The sequence below is a fragment of the Sus scrofa genome, chromosome 13, assembly GCF_054392235.1.
Source record: "Sus scrofa isolate SSC_HxYL_T2T_F1_AM1 chromosome 13, Sscrofa_HxYL_maternal_Yorkshire_Landrace_v2.0, whole genome shotgun sequence".
Lineage (NCBI taxonomy): Eukaryota > Metazoa > Chordata > Mammalia > Artiodactyla > Suidae > Sus > Sus scrofa.
Genome location: NC_139395.1, coordinates 147,959,044 through 147,980,656, shown reverse-complemented (window position 1 = coordinate 147,980,656; position 21,613 = coordinate 147,959,044). Strand labels below are relative to the sequence as shown.

General features: G+C 39.4%; 1 protein-coding gene across 8 annotated transcripts in view; it reads left to right on the top strand.

Annotated features, from left to right (window-relative positions):
* Positions 1-21,613, top strand: part of SENP5 (SUMO specific peptidase 5) — an 81,123-nt gene that overhangs the window by 44,678 nt on the left and 14,832 nt on the right. The window lies entirely within an intron of this gene.

The following is a 21,613-nucleotide window of genomic DNA, read 5'->3' as shown; positions in this document are numbered from 1 at the left end:
AGGAATACATGAGATAATGCATGAAAACCATTGAGCACATGATAAACGCACATTAAGTCATAATCATTTTTATACTATAATGATAGAAGCATGGGAGACCAGTAGTGTAGCTGGAATGGAGAGAGCAAAGAACAGAATGGCGTGAAGTGGATCTGATCCAGAGATATACGGCCTTGAGGTTTATGTTTTTTGTTTTTTTGTGTGGTTTTTTTTTTTGCTATTTTTTTTATTACTCAAATGAATTTATCACATCTGTAGTTGTATAATGATCATAACAATCTGATTTCACAGGATTTCCATCCCACAGCCCAAGCACATCCCCCCACCCCCAAACTGTTTCCTCCAGAGACCATAAGTTTTTCAATGACTGTGAGTCAGCATCTGTTCTGCAAAGAAGTTCTGTCTGTCCTTTTTTCAGATTCCACATGTCAGTGAAAGCATTTATGTTGGTGTCTCATTGTATGACTGACTTCACTTAGCATGATCATTTCTAGGTCCATCCATGTTGCTAAAAATGCTGGTATTTCATTCATTTTAATGGCTGAGTAATATTCCATTGTGTATATATACCACATCTTGTTGATCCACTCCTCTGTCGAAGGACATTTAGGTTGTTTCCATGCCTTGGCTATTGTAAATAGTGCTGCAATGAACATTGGAGTACATGTGTCTTTGCGAGTTATGGTTTTCTCTGGATAGATGCCCAGGAGTGGGATTGCTGGATCAAATGGTAATTCTATTTTTAGCTTTCTGAGGCATCTCCATACTGCTTTCCACAGTGGTTGCACCAATTTACATTCCCACCAACAGTGTGCTAGGGTTCCCTTTTCTCCACACCCTCTCCAGCACTTATTGTTTGTAGACTTTTTGACGATGGCCATTCTGGCTGGTGTAACTTGGTACCTCATGGTGGATTTGATTTGCATTTCTCTAATAATGAGTGATGTTGAACATCTCTTCATGTGTTTTTTGGCCATCCGTATACCTTCTTTGGAAAATTGTCTGTCTAGATCTTCTGCCCCTTTTTTGATGGGGTAGTTTGTTTTTTTCATATTGAGCTGCAGAAGGTGTTTATAAATTTTGGAGATTAATCCCTTGTCAATAGCTTCCTTTGCAAATATTTTCTCCCATTCTGTGGGTTGTCTTTTCATTTTCTTGAGGGTTTCCTTTGCTGTGCAGAAACTTTGAAGTTTCATTAGGTCCCATTTGTTTATTTTTGTTTGTATTGTCAATACTCTAAGAGGTGGATTGAGAAGATGTTGCTGTTGTTTATTTCAGAGAGTGTTTGGCCTATGTTTTCCTCTAAGAGTTTTATAGTGTCTGGTCTTATATCTAGGTCTTTAATCCATTTGGAGTTTATTTTTGTGTATGGTGTTAGGGAGTGTTCTGATTTCATTCTTTTCCATGTGGCTGTCCAGTTTTCCCAGCACCACTTATTGAACAAGCTGTCCTTTCTCCATTGCATAGTCTTGCCTCCTTTGTCATAGATTAGTGGGCTGTAGGTGTGTGGGTTTAACTCTGGGCTTTCTGTCCTGTTCCACTGATCTTCATTTCTGTCTTTGTGCCAGTACCATGTGGTTTTGATGACTGTTGCTTTGTAGTATAGTCTGAAGTCCAGGAGCCTGATTCCTCCAGCTCCATTTTTCTTTCTCAGGATGGCTTTGGCTATTCTGGGTCTTTTGTGCTTCCAAACAACCTTTAAAATATTTTGTTTGAGTTCTGTGAAAAATGTCCTTGGTAATTTGATAGGGCTTGCACTGAATCTGTAGATTGCCTCAGGTCGTATAGTCATTTTGATAATATTAACTCTTCCAATCCACGAGCATGGTATGTCTTTCCATCTATTTGTGTCAACTTTGATTTCTTTCATCAGTGTCTTACAGTTTTCAGAGTACAGGTGTCTTGTCTCTTTAGGTAGGTTTACTCCTAGGTATTCTTTTGGATGCGATGGTAAATGGGATTGCTTGCCTAACTTCTTTTTCTGCTCTTTCATTGTTAGTGTATAGAGATGCCATTGATTTCTGTGTATTAATTTTGTATCCTGCGACTCTGCCAAATTCGTGGATGAGCTCTAACAGTTTTCTGGTAGAGTCTTTAGGATTCTCTAGGTATGGTATCATGTCATCTGCAAATAGTGGTAGTTTTACTTCTTCCTTTCCAATTTGGATCCCTTTTATTTCTTTTACTTCTCTGATTGCTGTGGCTAGGACTTCCAGAACTATGTTGAAGAGTAGTGGCGAGAGCGGACATCCTTGTCTTGTTCCTGATCTCAGCGGGAATTCTTTCAGCTTTTCACCATTGAGAATGATGTTCGCTGTGGGTTTGTCATATGTGGCCTTTATCATGTTGAGGTGGGTTCCCTCTATGCCCATTTTCTGAAGGGTTTTTATCAGAAATAGGTGTTGGATTTGGTCAAAGGCTTTTTCTGCATCTGTTGAGAGGATCGTATGGTTTTTGTTCTTCAGTTTGTTATTGTGGTGTATCACACTGATGGATTTGCGGGTATTGGAGAACCCTTGCATCCCTTGGTTAAATCCTGCTTGATCATAATGTATAATCCTTTTAATGTATTGTTGGACGTGGTTTGCTAGTATTTTGTTGAGGATTTTTGCGTTGATGTTCATCAGCAAAATTGGCCTGTAGTTTTCTTTTTTTGTGGTATCTTTGTCTGGTTTTGGTATCAGGGTGATGGTGGCCTCATAGAATGAGTTTGGGAGTGTCCCTTCCTCCGCAATTTTTTTTTTTTTTTTTTTTTTTTTTTTTTTTTTTTTTTTTTTTGTCTTTTGTCTTTTTGTTGTTGTTGTTGTTGCTATTTCTTGGGCCGCTCCTGCGGCATATGGAGGTTCCCAGGCTAGGGGTTGAATCGGAGCTGTAGCCACCGGCCTACGCCAGAGCCACAGCAACGCCGGATCCGAGCCGCGTCTGCAACCTACACCACAGCTCACGGCAACGCCAGATCGTTAACCCACTGAGCAAGGGCAGGGACCGAACCCGCAACCTCATGGTTCCTAGTCGGATTCGTTAACCACTGCGCCATGACGGGAACTCCCCTCCGCAATTTTTTAAATAGTTTCAGAAGGATAGGTGTTAGCTCTTCTCTAAATGTTTGATAGAATTTGCCTCTGAAGCCATCTAGTCCTGGACTTTTGTTTGTTGGAAGTTTTTTAATCACAGTTTCAATTTCAGTTCTTGTGATTGATTGGTCCATTCATCTTTTCTATTTCATCTTGGTTTAGTCTTGGAAGATTGTACTTTTCTAAGAATTTGTCCATTTCCTCTAGGTTTTCCATTTTATTGGCATATAGTTGCATATAGTAGTCTCTTATGACCCTTTGTATTTCTGTGATGTCCGTTGTTACTTCTCCTTTTTCCTTTCTAATTTTATTGATTTGAGTCCTCTCTCTTGTTTGCTTGATAAGTCTGGCTAAGGGTTATCAATTTTGTTGATCTTTTCAAAGAACCAGCTTTTTGTTTCATTGATCTTTTCTATGGTTTTTTTTGTTTCTATTTCATTGATTTCTGCTCTGATTTTCATGATTTCTTTCCTTCCACTAACTTTAGGTCTTGTCTGTTCTTCTCTCTCGAGCTGCTTTAGCTGTAAAGTTATGTTGTTTATTTGATCTTTTTCTTGTTTCCTGAGGTGGGCTTGTATTGCTATAATATTTCCTCTGAGAACAGCTTTTGCTGCATCCCATAGGTTTTGGAGTGTCATATCTTTGTTGTCATTTGCTGCCAGGTATTTTTTAATTCCTCTGTGATTTCGTCAGTGATCCATTGGTTGTTTAGTAGCATGTTGTTTAGTCTCCACGTGTTTGTGTTTTTTGCAGTTTTTTCTTGTTGTTGATTTCCAGTCGTATAGTGTTGTGGTCGGAAAAGATGCTTGATATGATTTCAATTTTCTTAAAGTTACTGAGGCTTGATTTGCAGCCCAGGATATGGTCAATCTTAGAGAATGTTCCATGTGCACTTGAGAAGAATGTGTATTCTGTTGCTTTTGGATGGAATGTCCTATAAATATCTATTAAATCCATCTGATTTAATGCATCATTCAGGGCCTGTTTCCTTATTGATTTTCTGTCTGGTTGATCTGTCCATTGCTGTCAGTGGGGTCTTAAAGTCCCCGGCTATGATTGTGTTATTGTCAATTTGTCTTTTTAAGGTTGTTAGCAGTTGCCTAATATATTGTGGTGAACCTGTGTTGGGTGCATTGATATTTAAAATTATTATATCTTCTTCTTGGATTGATCTTTTGATCAGTATGTAATGTCCTTCTTTGTCCCTGAAAATATTCTTCATTTTAAAGTCTATTTTGTCTGATATGAGTATTGCTACTCCAGCTTTCTTTTGATCCCCGTTTGCATGAAATATTTTCTTCCATCCTCTCAGTTTCAATTTGTATGTGCCCCTAGAAGTGAAGTGGGTCTCTTGAAGACAGCATATATATGGGTCTTGTTTTTGTATCCAATCAGCCAGTCTATGTCTTTTGGTTGGGGCATTTAGTCCATTAACATTTAAGGTAATTATTGATATGTATGTTCTTATTGCCATTTTATTAATTGCTTTGGATTTGTTTTTGCTGCTCTTTTTTCTTTCCTCCTTCTTTTGTTCTTTTCTGGCTAGAGAATTTCCTTTAGTATTTGTTATAAGGCTGGTTTAGTGTTGCTGAATTCTCTCTGCTTTTGCTTATCTGTGAAGGTTTTGATTTCTCCTTCAAATCTGAATGAGAGCCTTGCTGGGTAGAGTAATCTTGGTTGAAGGTTTTTTCCTTTCATCATTTAAGTGTTAAGTATATCATGCCACTCCCTTCTGGCCTGCAGAGTTTCTGCTGAAAAATCTGCTGATAACCTTATTGGGATTCCCTTGTATGTTATTTGTTTCTTTTCCCTAGCTGCTTTCAAGATTTTCTCTTTGTCTTTAACTTTGATTAATATGTGTCTCGGGGTGTTCCTCCTTGGGTTTATTTTATATGGTACTCCTTGTGCTTCCTGGATTTGAGTGAGTGATTCCTTCCCATGTTAGGGAAGTTTTCGGCTATTATCTCTTGGAATATTTTTTTCTGTCTCCTCTCTCTCTTCTCCTTCTGGCACCCCTATAATACGGATGTTGATGCGTTTAATGTTGTCCCAGAGTTCTCTGAGACTCTCTTCATTTCTTTTCAGTCTTTTTTCTCTTTTCTGTTCCACTGCCGTAATTTCCACTAATCTGTCCTCCACCTCACGTATTCGTTCTTCTGTCTCCTGTATTCTGCTGTTAGCTGCTTCTAGTGAATTTTTTATTTCATTTATTGTATTTTGCATCTCTTCTTGTTTAAGTTTTTTGTCTTGTATCTCTTTGGTCAGTGTTTCCTGTAAATTATCCATCTTTGCATCCAGTTTATTTCCAATGTCTTGCATCATCTTCAGCATCATCAGTCTAAAGTCTTTTTCTTGGAGGCTGAGAATCTCCTAAGCACTTAACTGATTTTCTGGGGTTTTTCCTTTCTCCCTCATCTGAGTTATAGTTCTCTGTCTTTTCATTTTTATAGGTTTTTGGTGTGGTGACCTTTTTACAGATAATAGAGTTGTAGCCTCTCTTACTTCTGATGTCTGCCTCTCTGTGGCTGAAGTCGTATGGGGGGCCTGCTCTAGGCTTCCCCACAGGAGGGGCTGATGCCTGCCCACTGGTAGGTGGAGCCGATTCTAATCCCTCTGGTGGGTGGGGCTTAGTCTCTGGGTGGGATTAGAGGCAGCTGTGTGCCTGAGGGGTCTTTAGGCAGCCTGTTTACTGAGGGGCGGGGCTGTGATCCCACCTGGGTTGTTGTTTGCCCTGGGGCTTCTCAGCAGCTGACTGACAGGTGGGGCCAGATTTTCCCAAAATGGCCACCTCCAGAGAAAGGCACTGCTGCTGAGTATTCCCAAGAGCTTTGCTTTCAATGTCCATCCCTCACAGCAAGCCACGTTTACCCCTGTTTTCCCAGGACGTCATCCAAGAACTGCAGTCAGGTTTGACCCAGATTCCTATGGACACGTTGCTTTGCCCTGGGACCCATTGCACGTGAAAGTCTATGTGCGCCTTTTAAGAATGGAGTCTCTGTTTCCCCCAGTCCCGTGGAGCTCCTGTGCACAAGCCCCACTGGCTTTCAATGCCAGATGCTCCAGGGGCTCTTTCTCCCCGTGCCAGATCCCCACATGTGGGAGTTTGATGTGGGGCTCAGAACTGTCACTCCTGTAGTTGAGTCTCTGTGAACCAGTTAGTTTTCAGTCTGTGGAGTTTCCCACCCAGGAGGTATGGGGTTGTTTGTATCACGAAATCACCTCTCATACCTCTTGATTTGTCCTCCTCTTTTTCTTCTTGAGTAGGATATCTTTTTTAAGGTTTCCGGTCCATTTGGGTGAAGAATGTTCAGTCTTTTGTTGTGAATTTTGTTGTTTTTAGGAGAGAAGTTGAGCTCCAGTCCTTCTATTCTGCCATCTTAATCCCGTCCCCCGAGGTTTATGTTATTTGTATTTTATCCTAAATGTATAAGAATCTATTGAAGGGTTTTTTTTTCCCTTTAATTGTGATTATTAAAAAATTTTTTTTCATTATAGCTGATTTACAATGTTCTTTCAATTTCTGCTGTACAGCAAAGTGACCCAGTTATATATACATACATTCTTTTTCTTATATTATCCTCCATCATGCTCCATCATAAGTGATTAGATATGTTCTCCCTGCTATATATAGCAGGATCTCATTGCCTATCCATTCTAAATGCAGTAGTTTGCATCTGCTAATCCTAAACTCCAAGTCTATCCCACTCCCTCCCCCTTGGCAACCACAAGTCTCTTCTCCAAGTTGATGAGTTTATTTCTTTCCTGTAGATAGGTTCATTTGTGCCATATATTAGATTCCAGATATAAGTGATATCATAGGGCGGGTTTGTCGTCTTCTTTCTGACTTACTTCATTTAGTATGAGTCTCTAGTTCCATTCATGTTGCTGCAAATGTCATTATTTGGTTCTTTTTTATGGCTGAGTAGTATTCCATTGTGTGTATGTACTACTACTTCTTAATCCATTTATCTGTCCATGTCTTGGCTATTGTGAATAGTGCTTCAGTGAACATAGGGGTGCATGTATCTTTTTCATTGGAAGTGTTGTCTGGATATATGCCCAGGAGTGGGATTGCTAGGTCATACGGTAGCTCTACATTTAGTTTTCTGAGGTACCTTCATACAGTTTTCCATAGTGATTGTACCAATTTACATTCCCACTAACGGTGAAGGAGGGTCCCCTTTTCTCCACACTCTCTCCAGCATTTGTTATTTATAGACTTAATGATGGCCATTCTGACTGGTGTGAAGTTGTGCCTCATTGTAGTTTTGATTTGCATTTCTCTAAGAATTAGTGATGTTGAACATTTTTTCATGTGGTTGTTGACTGTATGTCTTCTTTGAAGAAATGTCTATTTAGGTCTTCTGCCCACTTGTCAATCGGGTTGTTTGTTTTTTTTTGCTTTTGAGCTTATAATTGTTTATATATTTTGGAAATGAAGCCCTTGTTGGTTGCATCATTCCATAGGTTGTCTTTTTTTTTTTTTTTAGGCCTGTGCCTGTGGCATATGAAAGTTCCCAGACTAGGGGTGAAAATGGAGCTACAGCTGCCGGCCCACACCACAGCCCCAGCAACATGGGATCTGAACCATGTCTGTGAACCATACTACAGCTCACGGCAGTACAGGATCTTCAACTCACTGAGCAAGGCCAGGGATTGAACCCAAGTTCGTGTGGATACTGCTCAGGTTCGTTAGCACTGAGCCATGACAATAGTGTTTATGGTTTCCTTGCTGTGCAAAAGCTTATGTTTGATTAGGTCCTATGTGTTTATTTTTGTTTTTATTTCTATTGCTTTGGGAGACTGACCTAAGAAAACATTTGTGAGGTTGGTGCCAGAGAATGTTTTGCCTATGTTCTCTTCCAGGGGTTTTATGGTTTCTCATCTTATATTTAAGTCTTAAGCCATTTTGAGTTTATTTTTGTGCATGGTGTGAGGGTGTATTCCAGTTTCATTGATTTACATGCAGCTGTCCAGTTTCCTAGCACCACTTGCTGAAGAGACTGTCTTTTTCCAATTTTATATTCTCGCCCTCTTTGTCGAAGATTAATTGACCGTAGGTGTCTGGGTTTATTTCTGGGTTCTCTGTTCTGTTCCATTTGTCCTTATGTCTGTTTCTGTACAAAACTGTCTTGATGACTGTAGCTTTGTAATATTGTCTGAAGTCTGGGAGAGTTATGCCTCCTGCTTGGTTTTTGTTCCTCAGGATTTCTTTGACAACTCTGGGTCTTTTCTGGTTCCATTTAAATTTTGGGTTGTTGGTTCTAGTTCTGTGAAAAATGTTATAGGTAATTTGATAGGGATTGCATTGAATCTGTATATTGCTTTGGGTAGTATGGCCAGTTAAATTATATTCTTCTAATCCAGGACCATGGAATATATTTAATTTCCTTGATTAATGTTTTCTGGTTCTCAGCATATGAGTCTATCATCTCCTTGGTCAGGTTTATTGTTAGGTGTTTATTTGGGGTGTGATTTTAAAAGGTATTATATTTTTGTATTTCTTTTGTTTGTCTGATTGCTGTGGCTAGGACTTCCAATACTAACTTGAATAAAAACGGTGAGAGTGGCATTCTTGTCTTGTTCCAGATTTTGGCAGGAAGGCTTTCAGGTTTTCTCCATTGAGTATTATATTGGCTGTGGGTTTGTCATAAATGGCTTTTATTATGGTAAGGTATGTTTCTTCTATACCCACTTTTTTATCATGAATGGATGTTGGATTTTGTCAGTTTCTTTTTCTGCATCTATTGAGATGATCATGTGGTTTTTTATTTTTCTTTTGTTAATGTAGTGTATGACGTTGATTCATTTGCATATGTTGAAACATCCTTGTGAACTTGAGATGAATCCCACTTGGTTGTGGTATATGATCTTTTTATATGTTGTATTTGGTTGGTCAAAATTTTGTTTAGAATTTTTGTGTGTGTTCATCAAAGATATTGGCCTATAATTTTCTTTTTTGGTAGTATCCTTGGTTTTGGTATTAGGGTAATGGTGGTGTCATTGAATGTCTTTGGGATTATTCCTTCTTCAGCCTTTTGGAAAATTTTAAGAAGAATGTATATAAATTCTTGTTTTGTATGTTTGGTAGAATTCAACTGTGAAGCCATCTGGTCCTAGACTTTTGTTTGTAGGGAGTGTTTTACATATTCAGTTTCATTTCTAGTGAAGAGTCTGTCTAATTGATCTCTTTCTTCTTGATTCAGTTTTGGTGGGCTGTATGTCTCTAGAATGTTGTCCGTTTCTTCTAGGTTGTCAAATTTGTTAGCATTTAATTGTTCCTTGTATTCTCCTACGGTTTTTTGTATTTTTGCAATACCTGTTGAGCTTTCTCCTTTTTCGTTTCTTATTTTATTTGAGTTCGTTCTTTCCTCTTCTTGGTGAGTCTCGCCAGACATTTGTCAATTTTGTTTACCCTTTCAAAGAACCAGCTCTTGGTTTTATTGATTTTTTTTTTTTTTGTCTTTTTGCTATTTCTTGGGCCGCTCCCGTGGCATATGGAGGTTCCCAGGCTAGGGGTCCAATCGGAGGAGCTGTAGCCACCGGCCTACGCCAGAGCCACAGCAACACAGTATCCGAGCCACGTCTGCAACCTACACCACAGCTCACAGCAACGCTGGATCGTTAACCCACTGAGCAAGGCCAGGGACCGAACCCTCAACTTCATGGTTCCTAGGCGGATTCGTTAACCACTGCGCCACAATGGGAACTCCTGATTTTTTTTTTTTTTATCATTTTTAATCCCTATTTTATTGATTTCTTCTTTGATCTTTATCATTTCCTTCCCTCTGCTGACTTTAGGTTTTGTTTGTTGTTCTTTTTCTAATTCTTTTAGGTGGTGGCTTAAGTTGTTGATTTGAGATTTTTTTCTTTTTTGAAGAAGGCCTGCATTGTTATGAAATTCCCTCCTAAGCACTGTGTTTATGGCATCCCACAGATTTTGAATTGCTGTGTTTTCATTATCATTTGTCCGAAGGTATTTGTGTGTGTGTGTGTGTGTGTGTGGGTGTGTGTCTTTTTAGAGACACACCCACGGCATATGGAAGTTCCCAGGCTAGGGGTCAAACTGGAGCTGTAGCTGCCAGCCTCCACCACAGCCACAGCAACGCAGGATCTGAGCTGTGTCTGTGACCTACATGTAGCACAGCTCATGGCATGCCGGATTCCTAACCCGCTGAATGAGGCCAGGGATCAAACCCATGTCTTCATGGATACTAGTTGGGTTTGTTAACCACAGAGCCAGGATGAGAACTCCCAAGATATTTTTTTTAATTTCCCTTTTGATTTCCTTGTTGACCTATTGATTTTTTAGTAGCATGTTGTTTAGTCTCCATGTAGTCAGTTTTTTTCTCATTTCTTTTCCTGTGGTTGATTTCTAGTTTCATGCCATTGTGTTCAAAGAAGAAACTTGAAATAATTTCTATACTCTTAAATTTGTTGAGATTAGTTTTGTGCCCAGTATGTGATCAGTCCTGGAGAATATTCCATGTTCACTTTGAAAATAATGTACATTCTGATTTTTTTGGATGTAATGTCCTGAAAATATCAGTTAAGTATAACTTTCTATTGTGTCATTTAGGTCTCTGTTGCCTCATTGATTTTCTGTCTAGAGGCTCTGTCCATTGATGTTAGTGAGGTGTTTAAGTTTCCTACTATTATTGTATTTCCATCAGTTTCTCCTTTTATGTCTGTTAGTATTTGTTATACATATTTTAGGTGCTCCTATATCAGGGGCATTTATATTAATGAGTGTAATATCCTCTTCTTGAATGGATCCATTTATCATTAAATAATGTCCTTCTTTGTCTTTTTTTATGGCCTTTGTTTTAAAGTATTTTTTCTGATAGGAGTATTTCAACTCCTGCGTTCCTGTCTTTTCCATTTGCATGAAATATCTTTTTCTCTCCCCTCATTTTGAATTTATATGTCCTTTGCCTTAAGGTGAGTCTCTTGTAGGCAACATATTTTTATCCAGTCTGTCACTCTATGTCTTTTGATGGGACCATTGGCATTTAAGGTGATTATTGATAAATATGTATTTATTGCCATTTTAAGTCTTGTTTTCCAGTTGATTCTATGTTTCCCCCTTGCTCCATTTTTTTTTTTTTTTTGGTTAGATTATTTACTTTTATTTTATGCTTGTGTCCTCTTCTTTTTAGCTTTTGTGAATGTATTGTTGGGATTTGATTTGTGGTTGCTCTGTTTTTCAAGTATGTTAACCCCTTCCTACATATGCGTCCTTTAGCCTGATAGTCATAGACGCTTAAACATATTCTAAAGAAAAAGTCTAGATTTTCTTACTTTCCTTCCCTACATTTTATGATTTCAATATCCTTTTTTTAAACATCTTCATGTTTATCGTTTTGCTGTTCCTTGTGTTAATAGGTTTTGTTTTATTCTTTTAGATCTGTATATTGGCTCATTTAAGTGATTGCTTTCCAGTTGTGATTTCCTCCATCTTATTTCTTACTTTTTTCGCTTTTTAGGCCTGCACCTGCGACATATGGAAGTTCCCAGGCTAGGGGTCAAATTGGAGCCACAGCTGCCAGCCTACACCACAGCCACACAATGTGGGATCTGAGCCACATCTGCCACCTACGCCACAGCTCATAGAAATACCAGATCCTTGACCCACTGAGCAAGGCCAGGGATCAAACCCGCATCTTCATGAATACTAGTCAGGTTTGTTTCTGCTGCACCGCAATGGAAACTCCATCCTGTTTCTTCTTACTTCTTTTTTATTTAGAGGAGCCCTTTCAGTGTTTCTTTTAGAATGTATTTAGTATTGCTGTACTCTTTTAGTTTTTGTTTGTTGGGAAAATTCTTTACTTCTCCTTCTATTTTATTTCATTTCATTTTTCTCTTTATTTTTTAGGGCCACACCCGTGGCATATGGAAGTTTCAGACTAGAGATCAAATCGGAGCTGCAGCCTCCAGCCTACAGCACAGCCAGAGCAACGCTGGATCCAAGCTGCATCTGTGACCTACACCACAGCTTATGGCAATGCTGGATCCTTGACCCACTGAGGGAGGCCAGGGATGGAACCTGCATCCTCATGGTTACTAGTAGGGTTCATTACCGCTGAGCCACAACGGGAACTCCTCATTTTCTATTTTAAATGATATTCTTGCTGGGTAGAGTGTTCCACACATTTTTCCCTTTTAGAACTTTGAGTATGCCTTGCCACTCTCTTCTGGCTTGTAGTGTTTCTATAGAGAAATCAGCTGATAGCTTCATGGGGGTTCCCTTTTAATTAACTTTTAGTTTTTCTTTTGCTGCCTTTAGAATCCTCTCTTTGTCTTTACCTTTTGCCATTTTTATTATAATATGTCTTGGTGTGGGCCTGTTTGGGTTCAGCTTGTTTGGGGCTTTTTATGCTTCCTGTGTCTTGATATCTGTTTCCTTTAGATTTGAAACATTTTCAGCCACAGTTTCTTCAAATATATCTTCAATCCCTTTTTCTTCTCCTTCTGTAATCCCTGTTTTGCACAGATTGACCTGCTCTGTATTATCCTGTAGATCCCTTATATTGCTTTGATGTTTTTTCATTTGGTTTTCTGTTTGCTGTCCTGGTTGGTTGATTTCCATTATTCTATCTCTCAAGTCACTAATTTGTTCCTCTGCATTATTCATTCTGCTCTTCAGTGCCTTTAACTCAGCTTGCACCTCTGCAAATGAATTTTCCACTTTTTCTTGGCTCCTCCTTATATTTTTTAGTTACTTTTCAAGCAGTCTGCATTACTTACTGTTCATATCTGCTCTTAATTCCTTCATATTGGCTCTTAATTCCTTCAGTGTTTTCACTATCTCCTTTTTGAACTCGGTGTCTGTTAGACTGCAGAGGTCTGTTTCATTGTTTGCTCCTTCAACTGAATTCTCCTGTTCTCCTAACTGGGAATGGTTCCTGAGCTTCCTCATTTTGCTTACATTTTTTTTTATTCTGTGAGTTTAGGGAAAACTACATCTTGGAGGTCTACTTCTATGCAAGAGCACCCCTTTATATTTTGTGCAGGCTTACTATTTATTTTTGGCATGGGGCTGCTTTTTTGGATGCCTGCTGTCTTTTTCCTCAGTGTGTGCAGGCTATTATCCCTTTGATAGGGTGCTGCGCATGCTTCCAGGGCTAGTAGCCAGTGCCTGGTTGCTGGGCCCTTGACAGTGGCAAGGACCTGCAGGAAGATGGTGCAAGCTGCTCCTGGTTGCAGGGCCCTGGGTAGTGGCAATGACCCTTATGCAGGTGTAGGTGGTGCCAGGAGCATTTGGCAGTGGCATTGGCAGGGCATGCGAGTTCCCAGGAGAGTGAGATTAACTACGAGTGGTGCTTGGTTGCAGTGCCCTCCTATGTGCTGACCTCTGAGGTAACCGGGGCTGTATGTGGTGTCTGTTCATGGACCCCTAGTCGTGGCAGATCACCTCTGGAATCTTAGATGACTGAGTTTGCCCCTGCCACCTGTAGACCATGCAAGAGGTGCCCCATTGTGCTTAGCCTGCACAGCCACCCATAGCCCTTGCAACAGGCACCTCACCTCCCATAGAAGCCCCCTCCCCACCCCAAGAGTCCGCACTTGAGCAGAGAAAGATATTCCTATGGTGATCTGCCCCTTCTCTCGCCCACCCCAGCAATGGTGCCGTGCTTCTCCTGCAGGCCCAGACCTCTTCCTGGGTTCCCTAGGCTGTGGTGCTCTGCTCCTTGGCCCCTCAGGCTGTCTCCACACGGTCAACCCTAGTCTTCTTCTTGGAACTGACCTCCGGAGCCTGAGTCTCAGCGCCCAGCCCTACCTGAGCTTCTTAGACTGTGGTGTCCAGGGGCTGTGGTACTGATAGTCTCTGTAGCAGTCTCTCTGCTTTGCCCTCCTCAGTCCAGCTGTTGTGCTTTTTTTCTGAGGCTTTGAGATTCCTCCATCTTGGCTGATCTCCCCGTAAGCTGGGTGGCCTCCCAGGGTATGGGTTCCTTTCCTCTTTGACAACTCTTTCTCAGGAGTATTAGTCTGGTACTGATTCCTCTCTCTATTACTCTCTCTCTCTTTTTCCTTTTATTCTACCCAGTTATGTGGAGAGTTTCTTGCCCTTTTTGAAGGTTTAAGGTCTTCTGCCAACGTTCAGTAGATGTTCTGTGCAAATTGTTCTACACCTAGATGGTTTTTTGTGTGTGTTTGTGGGAGAAGGTGAATGCCACGTCTTACTCTTCTGCCATCTTGATCCCTATTGAAGGGTTTTAGGTGATGATACCCTAGTTGTACTCTGTTCTAGAGGCACTGAAGAAGAGGGATGAGTGTGGGAGTTTTAAGTTGATGTGAGTGGAACAGGAGGCCATTGCACATTGATGGTACTTTAGAAGGGTAGGAGAGATAGGAGATGCACACAAGTATTAGTGTGATCCAGGACTTGGTGATGAGTTGGTTATAGGGATGAAGGAGAAGGAAGTGTGAAAGATGACTTCCAAATATGTGACTTGTGCCACTGGACGGCCTTTGGTGGTGTTTGTGTTAGAAGAATTGAGGACAGCTAATTAGGGGATTGGGCAAATATAAATATGTATCCATATAATAGGATGCTGCTATTTAACCAGGAGCTAAGGAAAGACAATCATATATAGTATAGAATAGAGAAAGGTTAGACAGGCATGCTTCAGATACATCGTAGGTTTGGTTCCAGACCACCACAATAAAGCAAATGTTGCAATAAAGTGAGTGACCAGATTTTTTGGTTTCCCAGTGAATAAAAAAGTTATGTTTACATTATATTGTAGTCTTTTAAGTTTGCAGTGGAATTATGTCTAAAAAAAATAATGTACATACCTTAATTAAAAAATATTTTCTCGCTAGAAAAATGCTGACCATCTTCTGAGCCTTCAGTGAGTTGTAGTAGTAATATCAAAGATCACTGACACAGATAACCATAACAATATAATAATGAAAAATTTTTAAATATTGTGAGAATTACCAAATGTAACAGAAGTGAAGTAAAATGTTGGAAAAATGGTGCAAATAGATTTGCTTCTATGCAGGATTGCTACAAACCTTCAATTTATGAAAAATGCATTATCTCAAAGTGTAATAAAACAAGGCATGTTTTTAATAGCATGGGAAAATACACACTCATGGAAAAAATCTGAATAATAAAAAAACACTAGAGGAGCTTCTGCTGTGGCACAGTGGGATCAGCAGTGTCTTGGTAGTGCTGGGACGCAGGTTCGATCCCTGGCCAGGCACAGTGGATTATGGATCCATTGTTGCCACAGCTGTGGCTTAGGTAGCAACTATGGTTCATATCAGATCCCCGGTCCAGGAACTCCATATGCCACTGGACAGCTAATAAAGAAGAAAACAACAACAACAACATGAAAATGAAGGAATAAAGCCATGTTTAAATATGGGAGTCATTTAATAAAACAGAATAAATTGTTCCATCCTCTGGACCCTCTCAGATTGGGTTAAATCACAAAATCCAGCTGATTCTATATATAAGAAATAAGCATAAAATAATACAAAAAAGAAGATAGGACAGTAAAGAGATACTAGGCAAATGCAAACCAAGAGAAAAGAGTGGCAAGCAAAAAGGAGGAAGAGCAGTATTAACAGAAGATGTGGTAGAATTTAAGGTGAAAAGTACATTGTGCGATAAAATTTCAGTACATAAGAGATATAACAATGATTAAAGAGCAAGAAGAGGAGTTTCCATCGTGGCTCAGCGGTCAACGAACCCAACTAGGGACCATGAGGTTGCGGGTTCAATCCCTCGCCTCACTCAGTGGGTTGAGGATCTGGTGTTGCCGTGAGCTGTGGTGTAGGTCACAGACACGGCTTGGATCCTGCGTTGCTGTGGCTCTGGTGTAGGCTGGCAGCTGTAGCTCTGATTTGACCCCTAGCCTGGGAACCTCCATATGCCGTGAGAGCGGCCCAAGAAAATGGCAAAAAGCCAAAAAAAAAAAAAAAAAAAATCTTAATTAAAAATTTCACACATATGCATATTACTTGATATAAGCCTTGGGTCAAAAGGAAAATAAAAAAGGAAATTATATACAAACTGTCTAGAAAGGGATGGAGAAGGGAACACATCTTACCAACCACTATGGAACATAAGGAAAGCTGTTTTCAGGAAAAAATAATGGTCATAAATGCCATTATTATTAAAGAAAAAAATGAAAAATAGAATTAAGTACTCATTAGATTATATTAAGATAAATTACTAAATGCACAAGGATTTGAATGCAACAAAACAATTAAACAGTGTGAAAGTACTAAGAAAATCTAGAGCAGAACTTTTAAAAAATAACCTCAGAGTAGCAAAAGTCTATTCTGTGTACAATTTAAAACTCAGATGGTATAAAAGAAAAAGGAAGTAATTAAATAAGACAAATAGTAAACTGGGAAAAATATTTTCAATTCACATCACAGAACTTTTTTTTTTTTTGGTCTTTTTAGGGATGCACTGCATCATATGGAAATTCCCAGGCTAGGAGTCAATCGGAGCTGTAGCCGCTGGCCTATACCTCAGCCACAGCAACGCCAGATTTGAGCCATGTATTTGACCAACACCACAACTCACGCCAATGCTGGATCCTTGACTGATTGAGCAAGGCCAGGGATTGAACCTGCATCCTTGTGGATGCCGGTCAGATTTGTTTCTACTGAGCTACAACGGGAACTCCCAGAACTTTTAAATATTTGAACAAATCAATAAGAAGACCTCACCGATGCAAAAGAAAAATGGGTGAATGATATGAATGAAAGTTTTTGTAGTAAGGGGCTTATTATTGAGTTGTGGATGTAAGTCCCTTTACAGATCTATATTTTGTGATTGTTTTCTCTCAGTCTATGACTTTTCTATGTATTTCTTAAGCATGCTTTTGATGGAGATTTTTAATTTTGATGAAATCTAATTTACTATACCTTTCTCTTTTATAGTTCTTGCTTTCTGTGTCCAGTCTAAACAAAATATTTGCCTCATATTTTTTTTAAGAACTTTATAGTTTTAGGTTTTGTATTTACATCTCTGATGCCGCTCAGGTTTTTTGTAAGACATAAAGTAGGGATCAAGTTTCTTTTTTGTTCTCCATATGGATATCTAGTTGTTCCAGTGGCATTTCCTGAAAAGGCTTCTCTTTCCCATTTTAATTACTTTCGCATCTTTGTAGAAAGTCATTTGACCATGTATGTGTGGGTCTATTTCTGGACTTGATGAGTGTTCTGTTGCATTGATCTCTTTGTTTTTATTCTAATAACACACTATCTTGATCACTGTATGCTTATACTTTGTCTTAAAATCAGTGTAAATGGCCAGCTTTAGCTTTCTTTTTCCAGATTGCTTTGGCAATTCTAGGTCTTTTGCATTTTCCTATAAATTATAGAATGAGCTTTTCAATCTCTACTTTTAAAAACCTTTGCTGGATTATGTTTGGGATTGTGTTTAATATATATATATGCTCACTTAGAATGGACATCTTAACAATATTAAATCTTCCAGTCCTTGAACATGCCTTATTTTCCATTTATTTCAGTCTTTAATTTTTCTCAGCAATGTTATATAATTCTTGGTGTACAGGTCTTGCAGGTATTTTTAAAAATGTGTCTCTTAAGTATTTCATATTTCTGAAACTGCTATAAACAGAATTTTTAAAATGTTATATGCTCTTGGTATATAGAAATCAATTGATTTCTATATATTGACCTTGTATCCTGTGACTTGTCAGACTCACTGGTTCTTGGAGCTTTTTTATAGATTCTTTGAGATTTTCATAGATAATCATGTCTATAAGTAGTGATTCTTTTATTTCTTCCTTTTAAAAATGTACGCCATTTTTGCACTGGCTAGGACTTCTAGTATGTTGTTGAATAAAAATAATGAGAAGAGGACACCTTTGCCCTGTTCTTTTTTTTTTTTTTTTTTGTCTTTTTGCTATTTCTTTGAGCCGCTCCTGTGGCATATGGAGGTTCCCAGGCTAGGGGTTGAATCGGAGCTGTAGCCACCTGCCTACACCAGAGCCACAGCAACGCGGGATCCGAGCTGCGTCTGCTACCTACACCACAGCTCACGGCAATGCCGGATCGTTAACCCACTGAGCAAGGGCAGGGATCGAACCCACAACCTCATGGTTCCTAGTCGGATTCGTTAACCACTGCGCCACGACGGGAACTCCTGCCCTGTTCTTAATCTTAGGAGGAAAACATTCACTACTACTTACGATGTCAGCTGTAGGGTTTTTGTAGATGTTCTTTATCATATTAAGGAAGTTCTTTCATATTCTTGGTTTCCTGAGAGCTTTTAATCATAAACGGATGTTGAGTTGTATTAAATGCTTTTCCTGCATCTAAGGAGGTCATCCTATTTTTTTACCTATATTCCTTTAATGGGACCCAAACTGAAGGAGCAGCGCCTAATCTTGAGACCTGTCAGTCTCAGGGCTGCATGATGGCTCTTGAAGCTTCAGCTTAGTTATGACATAAATTCACTTCTCTTACAACACATTGGTTAAAGCAAATCATATGACTGCATTTCCTCCCCTGGGAGGGGCAGTGAAGCCACATGGCAGTAAATATTTCTGTATAATCCTTTTATAGGGTGGGGATCACAAATAATTGGGATCACATCATTCTTACTTATATGTATAATTATATATATGTTAATACATATGGTAAAGTTGTGTGTGTGAAAATATATTAAAAAGAAAAAGATCTGGACCAACAACTCATACACCTCAGTATTTAAAAAGCAACCCAATCAAAAAATGGGCACAAGATCTAAATAGACATTTCTCCAGAGAAGACTTACAGAGGGCCAAAAAGCACATGAAAAGATGCTCAACATGACTAATTATTAGAGAAATGCAAATCAAAACTACAATGAGGTATCACCTCACATCAGTCGGAATGGCCATCATCAAAAAAATGTACTAACAATAAATGCTGGAGATGGTATGGAGAAATGGGAACCCTCCTCCACTGTTGGTGGGAATGCAAATTAGTGCAGCTGCTATGGAGAACAGTATGGAACTTCTTTAAAAATTAAATATAGAACTACCATATGACCTAGCAATCCCACTCCTGGGCATATATCCAGAGAAAACCATATTTGAAAAGATATATGCACTCCAGTGTTCATTGCAGTACCATTTATAAAGCCAAGGCATGGAAGCAACCTAAATGTCCATCAATAGTAGATTAAAGAAGATGTGGTAAATAAATACAATGGAATATTACTCAGCTATAAAAAGAATTAATAAATAATACCATTTGCAGCAACATGGGTGGATCTAGAAATTATCATACTAAGTGAAGTAGGTAATAGAAAAACAATTATCATATGAGATCACTAGAAAATGGAATCTAACAAAAAGTTTTAGATTCAAAGAGCTCATAAATCAGAAACAGACTCAAAGATTTTTAAATGAAATTCATGGTTACCAAAGGGGAAATGTGGGGCAGAAGGGATAAGTTAGGGGGTTGGGAGTGACATATACACACTACTATATAATTAAGAAAAAAAGTTTCTTTTTGAGAAAGATGTAAATTTAGTTTATTTAAACTGTGTTTTATTTATTTTTGTCTTTTGTCTTTTTAAGGCCACACCTGCGGCACATGGAGGTTCCCAGGCTATGAGTCTAATCTGAGCTACAGCTGCTGGCCTATGCCACAGCCACAGCAACATAGGATCCGGGCCTTATCTGGGACCTATACCACAGTTCAGGGCAATGCCGGATCCTTGATCCACTGAGCAAGGCCAGGGGTAGAACCTGAAACCTCACGGTTCCTAGTCGTATTCATTTCCCCTGCGCCACGACAGGAACCCTAAACTGTATTTTAAATGTGATTCCTGGGAGTTCCTGTCATGGCACAGCCAAAGGGAATCCGACTAGCATCCATGAGGATGTGGGTTTGATCCCTGGCTTTGCTCATTGGGTCAAGGATCTGGTGTTGCTGTGTGCTGTGGTGTAGGTCGCAGACATGGCTTGGATCTGGCATGGCTGTGGCCAGCCACTGTAGCTCGGATTTGACCTTTCACCTGGGAACTTCCATATGCCACAGGTGCAGCTCCAAAAAGAAAAATAATATATGACTCCTTGTTTTAGATTTGCAGAATTTTTTCGTCTTTTTAGGGCCAAACCTGTGGCATATGGATGTTCCCAGGCTAGGGGTCCAATTGGAGCTGCAGCTGCTGACCTACACCACAGCCACAGCAATGCCAGATCTGAGCTGCATCTGCAACCTACACTATAGCACATAGCAGCTCCAGTTCCTTAACCCACTGAGCAAGGCCAGGGCTTGAACCTGCATCTGCAAGAATGCTAGTCAGATTTGTTTCCACTGAGCCATGACAGGAACTCCTATACTCTGAATTTTTTAACTGGAAAGGACCAGTTATCCTATTTAATATGTTCTTGAAGTTCCCTTGTAGCACAGTGTGTTAAGGATCTAGCATTGTCACTGCTGTGGTGCAGGTTCAATCCCTGGCCTGGGAACTTCCACCTGCCATGGGTGCAACCCCCCCCCAAAAAAAAATGTCCCTCTTTTCACCTCACCTCCCAGTTTTATGGATGCAGAAACTAAAAAACTAACTAAAGAAGTTCTTGTTCAAAGATATCTAGACTAGTAGAAGATTCATCTAAACAGGACATTATCTGAATATCAGAAAGCAAGGAAGTCTTGAGAAATAGTTTCTAAGAATCTAGTTTAAAATAGTCTTGTAATTGTTTTAATCCAAGAAATAACTAAAATAGTCTCCCCCAAAACCCTGAAAAAAAAAATTCACTCTGGGTTTTTTTGTTTGTTTGTTTTTTGTCTTTTTAGGGCTGCACCTACAGCATATGGAAGTTCCCAGGCCAGGGGTCGAATTGGAGTTGTAGCTGCCTTCCTACACAATGCAGGATTCAAGCTGTGCCTGCAACCTACACCACAGCTCATGACAAAGCTGGATCCTTAACCCACTGAGCAAGGCCAGGGATCAGCCCGTATCCTCTTGGATACTAGTCGGGTTTATTACCTCTGTGCCAGCATGGGAATTCCCCATTCAGTCTTTTACAGATATTTATTGAGTACCTACTACTATATCGTCCATTTGGGATTTTGAGTGGAATAGTGAATATTCCTAGATGATGAAGGACATGTATTAGGATCCGAAGGATTAGTTAAGGTAATAAAGGATATATAAAGAATCATTAAGAATATTTTTCTCAATTTTGACATCTGAGAGATCTGAGGTAGTAATAATGATAAAAGCTAAGATTTATTGGCTACATATAATGTGCCAAACACATTATATGCACTTTTGTGCATTTTACATGTACTGTCACTCTCCACACCTTGATAACGTGAGTACTATTGTTTTCTGTATTTTGTAATTGAGGAAGTCAAGGTGCAAAGAAGCCATGAAAATGGCCAAAGTCATCTGGCCAGTAAGTGACAGAGCCACAGTTTGAACTTGACCAGACTTACTTCACAGCCTGTGATTTTAACTATAACACTGAGACTGTAGAAAGATAGAAGACTATGTTGTTTTTTAATACGATGATTCCATCCTAAATAAGAATTGATTCTAGGTC